Here is an 8,414-nt window from a genome sequence, read left to right as displayed (position 1 = left end):
GGAATAGACTCTGCACATGCTCAGGTGCTATCCTTACTGCCTAAATTTCAGGCCCTGCTGTTGAATGTGTGTCACTTCTGTGTATGTGGCACCCTTGTGTGTTTGCATCTGGGTGTGTGTTTGCACGTGTGATACCTGGGTGTCATGACCTGGCCCAGGAAGTATGTCAGAACCTGTAGAACGCAGCCCTATGCTCTCACCCTCTGTCAAAGACATGTTTCTGATACACAGCCTGCTAAGTGCTGAGTCTGCATAAACATGTTCTCACAGTAACAACCACAATGTGTCTGTGTCATTGTCCTGTATAAAATACCTAGCTAACCAGAGCTTTTTAATGCAATTGTTTTACACACTTAACGTAATGCTCATTAAGTCCCAAAGCCAGAAATGTCCAGTATCAATCAGATAATCTCTGTCAAGTGAGTAAGGGAAGGATTGTGACCCCATTTGTGTTCTTACACTGTAGAGTCAGAAACATAGACTTGGAAGTTTAAACTATTTTTCTCTTCTCCGTGCACCCCCACCTATGAATAGAAGATGCATTTTTGTATTTTGCTAGCAAGCAGAGCCTCTCTTATCAGCTTGCATAGCAGAAAGACAAAGTGGCCTTGAAGAGACTAATGTTCCAAAGAACAATCACTCAGACTGACCGCTTCATGTAACAGACTACCCAAAATGCAACACTTTGCAAGAGACAGAAGAATGGATGGATTTATAGCTTCATTTTAAAATTATGTGTTGTTATAATAGTGTATAATAGGTAGAAGCACGTTTTTGTAGACCAATGAAAAGTAAGCACAGGGTGTTCTCAAGCTGTCCATGCAGCTAGGCGGGGGCAGGCTGCACGGTGGTTGTTGGGCTTCTTGGGTGCTGCACATGGGCAAAGCCACTGGGCGTTCCCCAAAATGCTGGTCCTCCCCAGACGCCAGCGGGGGTTGCTATGCCGCTGTCCTTGGAAAAGATCGTTCACGAGCTAACCATGTAAAGAGAATGTTATAAAAGTGTCTTGAATTTTGTATTTGGGGTCCACAATTTGGAGAATTCCTCTGGACCATTTTATGCTTTCTGCAGACTGCAATAAATATATATATAACAGGTGTCCCTACCCTGACATTCATCCCTCTCATGCCACTGTGACAGAGCATAGGATATGTTGTAACTCAGAACCTCAACAAAGCACACTTGCACCCAGAGTCTATAAAGAACAGGAAGAACTTAACACCGAAAATAGGGTGTGTTGTCTGGGTTCATACCTCTCATGCACATCTAGAGATCACAAGTGGAAACTTGTGATGGGAAGTTATGAAGAAAGGGCACAGGACATAAAGGGGGCACTAGGACACAGCATCATAGCACTCCCAGGAGCTTGAGCATGTTGCTAACACTTCTCCATGTAGAACCCTCACCATATCAAACACTCAACACCAAACCACATCCCAGATCACTCCACACCACACAAGTAAGCAAGAGTGAGGGTACACATCTTGTTATATGTAACTGCAGAAATTGATAAGGAAAATTTGGCTTTGGCTTTTACAGCCTAACTCCCCATCAAGGGACTCTGTGTCCCTTTAGTCCATTACTGGTCAGAGAAGAATTCATGGAGGCAGGAACCAGTCAAAGCAAGTCAAGTCTTTATTTTTCTGTTGCAACAGAGTCCTTCCCCCTTCCCATCTTGCATGGAGGTGAGGACCCAGAAAAAGTATGTAAGAAATTGCCCAACCCACCCGCCACCAAAGGCCACCTTACAAGCATCATACCAGCATCACAGAAAGAGGAGGTCTACAACAGAACTGTGAAAGAGTGGCTTCCCTCCTGCCTGTCAAGATACCTGATAATGCTTGCTGGTCACCTTATCCTGGTCTGTCTGGGTCATTCTTTTGAAATAGTAAATACCTTAGTTCTTGAATCCATTGTCCCAGATCTCCCCTATTCATTTGAGGGCCATGGAGAGTCATGATGGCTTCAGGATGTACTTATGTATGTGCACTTATGAACATTCATTTATGACACCTTGGCATTCTTATAACACAACCAGCTCTCATGTGTCCTGATAGTATTCCCTTTGCCATGTGTGAACACCACACATACTGCTCTGACACTCTTCTCCTCGACAGCCAGGGAGCAGGGCACAGGGGAAGGCAGGAATGAACTGATTTCCACTGTTTTCCAGTAGATCTTCTTCTGTATTCTTTCTCCCTCATTCCTCATGAGCCATATCCAGCCCTTACTTTTCAAGCTGACTCAGGTGCGGCTGAGAGGTCCACAAAGTGATGGAAACCTCTTGTACCAACCTGAGAACTGAACACAGCCCTCCTGCTTAGAGGCGCGCAGCAGCACAGCCCCGCTGCCGTTCCCGAGGCGCCCCGTAGGTGGCGCCGCCGCACTCCCAGCTCTGGCGTCGGCGAGGGAAGGCGGGCGGCGGCCAGAGCGCCGAAGCCCCAGGGTCACGTGGGGCTGGCCGCCGCGTGCGTGCGTGCGCGGTGAGGTCAGACGCTCGCGAGGCGCCGCCGGCTTGGCTACCCGCCCGCCATCTTGGCCCCGCTGTGTGTGGAGGCGACGGCAGGCGCTTGCTTCGGCCTCGGTGAGTGCGCGCCTGAGGCGGCTCCGCGCGGGGCTAACGGGAGGCGGGGAGGGAGCGCGGGACGGAGGGCGACGCCGGGGAGGAGCGGGGCGCGTCAAGCCGGCGGCCGTGGGAGGCTTCGCCCTCCCGCACCCGGCGCGGGGAGGCCGCCGCCGCCGCATGAGGGGGCAGTTGCGGGGCCTGAGGCGAGGGCGGCGGGCGGGCCGGAGGGAGAGAAAGAGGAGCGGCTCCGGCCTCCTCCTCCTCCTCCCGCTTCTGAATGGGGCAGGGATGCTGCTGCTGCGCTTGGTGGCGGAGGAAGGAGGAGAGGGGGCGCGGGGGGGGGGGCGGAGAAGAGCGCGGAGGAATTGGGGACGCGGCCTTATTTTATTTCCCCGTCTCTTGCGCATCCTGCCCTTTCCCACTTTGAGGGCTTTCCGGCGCCATTCTTTCGTCCCCGCTTCCCTTTTCCCTTTTCACGCGTAAGCTTCCGGCGCGTCCCTTTCCCCTCGCCCTCCTCCTCTTCCCCAGATTCCTTCCCTGGGAGAGGAAAAATGAGTAACTTTCTCCTGACTAATCCAGGCCTAGGCTGCTGCGGATCCTTTATTACTTGGGGGTGCACCACCACCACCGCCCGATTTAGTTCGTTTCGTCAGGCAGGGTGAGGTTTTGCAGCAGCCCCCTCGGGGATACATTTAGCTGGCTGCTGGTTGTAAAAAAATGTCCACCCCAGCCTACCCCCCCGAAGGGTTCTTCAGGGCGGCTAGCAGTCTATAAAATCTGATGAAAACTCTATCTGGTAATTAATGTCAGCAATAAAACCGGTAATGCCTAAAAGTACCTTCCGCTTCCAGAGGCCTAGACCAATGCGAATGCCTTCAGAATTTGCCGGAACGTGGCTAAGGAAGGGCCTGCCTGACCTCCCACTCAAGGGAGTTCCATCAGAGGTGGAGAAAGGCCTCTCTCCCACTTTCACCCTCAACTGCACTGTAAAGTGTTGGTTGGGCTGTATGGAGAAAGGTGCACCTTCAAGTACTTTGGTCCCAGGACCATGAGATGGTGGATGCCAGTGTATGTGAGAAGGGGGGTTGATTGGGGAAGAAAAAGTGATTTATTTGCCATCTGAGGATAGCACCTCAGTGGGCTCCAGTTCACAGTTACCTACTCTCCTACCAGCCTTCCTAAACATGGAGTTCTTCACTGGAGTCATTGTGCTGAGAAAATATAAACTTACTCATTGGTTCACATGTTTGCAATAGTTCTAGCATCTTGAAGACACAAGAACTGGTACAAATTAGTTATTGACATTTGCAGGTTGGTAATCATTGTCATATATTAAAGTTGGGGCATCTTCTCTAGGCGAGACTATGGTTGTATTGCCATTGTTTGGCTACCACACATTTGGTGTTGTTTAGGGAGAGGAAGGCTGTTTAAGCCTAGTCTGTGTGACATCAGTATGAAATTGGTGAGGAAGAGGAAAAACTTGGGCGGGGGAGGTAAAGTGAATAAGTCCCATACAAGCCATTGCTTGATATAAACAGCCACCGTCCTAGCCTCTTTAAACCATCTTGTATTAGCTTAAAATATGTCCTAATGGTGTTCCTGCAACAAATTTTTGCTTGCTTTGGTGGCCAAGCTGGATATTGTGGTCATTGGGACCCTGTCACTCGCCTTGTCACTGACCTCAAGCTGTACCTCTGTGTTCCGGACATTTCTTGGATCCTCTCTCCACTACCAAGTTTGGAGCTAGAAATGATTCCCTTCATCAGTCTAGGGGGTCTCATCAATGCAGTTTCCAATAAGGCCTCTGCCACCTTTCCTGCTCGGGAGAAGGTGAGTGGACTGGTGGAGAAGCAACCAAGTGCCCCATTCCTCATTTATACTCACCTTAGAAAACAAGCAAGCTGCTATAGGAAGGAACTCCAGCATTCAAAATCTGCCAAGTGCATTTTGCACCTTGATTGGCCACTTGTGACCATGTGAAGATGGCCGGGCACCAGGATGGCGCCTGACGTTTCCATCATCTAGAGGTGCGTGCCTCAGGATCCTTGCCTGTTTTCACACACTATCCATTGTATTTTATCTGCAAACTCAGGATGAATTTCAGGAACCAAAAAGTCATATTGAAAATACGGCTTTTGAGCTGTCTGGCCCAAAAATGGCAACTAGGCATTCTGCTTTGGTGACTAACCTGACTTAAGGAGCCATTTGGTGCCTAGCTTATATATCTGAGTTTTTAACACTGCAAGATGGGCTAGACATATTTTTCAATACAACTTTTTGGTTCCTGGAATTCATCCTGATTCTGCAGATAAAATATAACCGATAAACTTCTACAGGATGTGCAGTTCCAAAGTTGCCTGCTGCGGGTTACCATGCATACCAGAGGGCAGTGTCATGGCATGTATGAAAAGCAAAATGTGGGATTCTGGTCATAATAATAAAGGTAGCTGTACTTGAATTTGGGGAAAGTAGGGTCTGGAGTTCAGCTCCTACCATCCCTAACTTCTACCATGCTGCCTGGGACTGGTAGAAGTTGGAGGACTACAGGGCCTCCTTCCTACTTTTAAGTCAAATTCTGAAATTTTTAAAGCAAGATCACAGCCATTTCTTATTTCTTTACCTATACAGTGGTACCTCGGGTTACATACGCTTCAGGTTATAGATGCTTCAGGCTACAGACTCTTCTAACTCAGAAATAGTACCTTGGGTTATGAACTTTGCTTCAGGATGAGAACAGAAATTGTGCTCCGGCGGTAGCAGGAGGCCCCATTAGCTAAAGTGGTACTTCAGGTTAAGAACAGTTTCAGGTTAAGAATGGACCTCCGAAACTAATTAAGTTTTTAACCCAAGGTACCACTGTAAATTTTTACTGTGGGATGTCTGAACATACTTTGGTATTTTTAACTTTTCTGGCTTCAGCTGCTTAATGCTTAGTGCTTGACGAGAATTTTTGTTTACCTCCATTCTGAATCATTTCCATTCTATCATTATGAGTTCTGCTGATTACTGTCAGCTTGGTAGAAGAAGTTTACCCTAGAGTGGAGTCACTACTATATGAGGATTCTTATTTCCTTGGTGTCTTCGCCAAATGCTTTCATCTCACCCAGCTTCTATCAGCAGTACAAGTTTCAGACAATTGCAAGGACGCTTCTGTCTTAGCATTAACAACAGCAACAACAACATCAATTTTATTACTTGTATGCCACCCATCTCATCTGACTGGGTTGCCCAAGCCACTCTGGGCAGCTGCCCAGCAGAGTAGTAAAAACATGATAAAACATCAAACATTTAAAGCTTCCCTAAACAGGACTGCCTTCAGGTGTCTTCTAAAAGTCAAATAGTTGTTTATTTCCTTGACATATGATGGGAGGTGGTTCCACAGGGTGGGTGCGACTATTGAGAAGTTCCTCTGCCTAGTTCCCTGTAACCTCACTTCTTGCAGTGAGGGAACGGCCAGAAGGCTCTCAATGCCCGGGCTGAACAATGGTGGTGGAGATGCTCCTTTTGATATACAGGGTCAAAGCCGTTTAGGGCAGGGGTCAGCAAACTTTTTCCACTGTCCCTCAGACCTTGTGGGGGGGCCAGACTATATTTTTTTGGGGGGGGGAATGAACGAATTCCTATGCCTCACAAATAACCCAGAGATGCATTTTAAATCACACATTCTACCCATGTAAAACACGCTGATTCCCAGACCATCCATGGGCCGGATTTAGAAGGTGATTGGGCTGGATCCGGGCCTCGGCCCTTAGTTTGCCTGCCCATGGTTTAGGGCTTTAAAAGTCAGCACCAACTGGGAGCCAATGTAGATCCCTTAAGAGCAGTGTTACATGGTCCCAGCGGCTGCTCCCAGTCACCAGTCTTCCTGCCACATTCTGGATTAATTGTAGTTTCCAAGTCACCTTCAAAGCTAGCCCCACCTAGAGTGCATTTTAGTAGTCCAGGCGGGAGATAACCAGATCATCCACGGGCAAGTAGGGTCTCAGCTGGCGTACAGATGAAGCTGGACACAGAATTGACATGTGCCTCCATGGACGACTCCAAAATGACTCCCAAGCTGCACACCTGGTCCTTCAGGGGCACAGTTACCCATTCAAGACCAGGGAGTCCACACCTGTCCGCCCCCTGTCGCCCCCCCCCCTGTACCACAGTACAGTGGTACCTTGGGTTACAGACGCTTCAGGTTACAGACTCCACTAACCCAGAAATAGTACCTCAGGTTAAGAACTTTGCTTCAGGATGAGAACAGAAATTGTGCGGTGGCAGTGGGAGGCCCCATTAGCTAAAGTGGTACCTCAGGTTAAGAAATGTTTCAGGTTAAGAACGGACCTTATCATCCGCATACTGGTGAACATCCAGCCCAAACCTCTTGGTGATCTATCACAATGGCTTCATAAAGATGTTGAAAAGCATGAGGGAGAGGATAGAGCCCTGAAGCACCCCACAAGTGAGAGCCCAGAGGTCTGAACACTCCTCCAACACCACTCCCTGGACACGGCCCAGGAGGAAGGAGTGGAACCACTGCATAACAGTGCCCCCAGCTCCCAAGTCAGTCCTCTAGGCAATCCTCCCCATAGCAATCCCCCAACTTTGGGCAATCCTTCCCTTCCACCCACCCACCCCACACACACTCCACCTCCCTCCAATGACAATGGGTAGATCACTGCCAGTTTTTTTATACTGGGAGTATAAAAAGTATCGCAGTCTCTTGGGAGTATCGCAGTCTCTTGGGAGTATCGCAGTCTCTTGGGAGTTGGACGTGCCTGATTTAAATCATTAGGAAAGGAAACCAACTCAAATGATAGCTTTAAATGGACTTATCCATTTATATTATTCATATCTTTACAAAACAATGTTGTGCATCTGACCAGAAACCATGTTAATTTATAACTGCATAAGAGTATTATTATTAATACTGTTATTTCATTCTTACATCAAAAGCCTACATCTTTGTCACATATTATGATGTCACATTTTGCATATTATTATTTTTTTACCTATAGAGGGAATCGGTGTTAGAATCTCAGATATACAAGCTAGGGGTCAAATGGCTCCTTAAACCAAAGTTACAGTCTCCCAAATGGAATGTCTAGTTCCCTTCTTTGGGCAAGTCTTATTTTTCAAATGATGGACTGATTGTGATAGATTATCAGTTAAACATTTGGGTAGTTCATATGATAACATTGAGCTATGTTAAGAATTCTGAGAACTTAAAGAAGAAAAGTCACTTTATCCAGGGATACAGTGATCCCCATGCGTGCACCTCCAGATGGAGATGTCAGGCACCACCTTGGCTCCCAGACATCTTCACTTTGTCGCAAGTGGCCTGCAAAATGTGCCTGGCTAATTTCAAGCACTGGAGAGAATGTCTTTAAAATATCCTCATATAGGGTTAGTCTGGCCAGCAGCTCTCACAGTTTCTGAGGCCAAGCATGGGATTATAGGAACCTGCACACAGCACAGTTTTGTCAAATTTCCAATGTTGCTTCACTCTGCCATGGTGTAGCCAAAGCATCACAAAAGAAAGTGGCAAACAAAAATGAAATTCCAATGACCAATAGGAATAAGATCTGATTGTTAGTTGGGAAACTAGAAATGTATTTTATCAGCGTTTTATTTTATCAGTATTTTATTTACATGAAAAGATTTGCATAATTACAATAAAGCCGTATACAATAAATAAAACACAACAAAAAGTACACAACAAAATTGGAACACTTTCCACATATTTCTAAATATAGTGGAACCTTGGTTTTTGAATGTAATCAGTTCTGGAAGTCTGTTCGACTTGCGAAATGTTTGAAAACAGAAAATCAAAGGGCTGTCAGCAAAGTGAATGGTGAAAATG

At 47.1% G+C, this 8,414-nt stretch overlaps 1 protein-coding gene across 40 annotated transcripts in view; it reads left to right on the top strand.

The window, feature by feature from the left end:
• The first annotated feature begins 2,466 nt into the window (after nucleotides 1-2,466).
• The window catches only part of PRRC2C (proline rich coiled-coil 2C), a 73,180-nt gene continuing 67,232 nt past the window's right edge, over nucleotides 2,467-8,414 (top strand). For all 40 annotated transcript variants that reach the window (XM_083446449.1, XM_083446427.1, XM_083446450.1 and 37 more), the window contains exon 1: nucleotides 2,467-2,584. The gene's annotated coding sequence lies outside the window, so the exon portion shown is untranslated. The remainder of the gene's footprint in view (nucleotides 2,585-8,414) is intronic.

Source organism: Podarcis tiliguerta, assembly GCF_965153285.1.
Source record: "Podarcis tiliguerta genome assembly, chromosome: 6".
Taxonomy (NCBI): Eukaryota; Metazoa; Chordata; class Lepidosauria; order Squamata; family Lacertidae; genus Podarcis; species Podarcis tiliguerta.
This window is presented reverse-complemented; position numbering and strand designations above follow the sequence as displayed.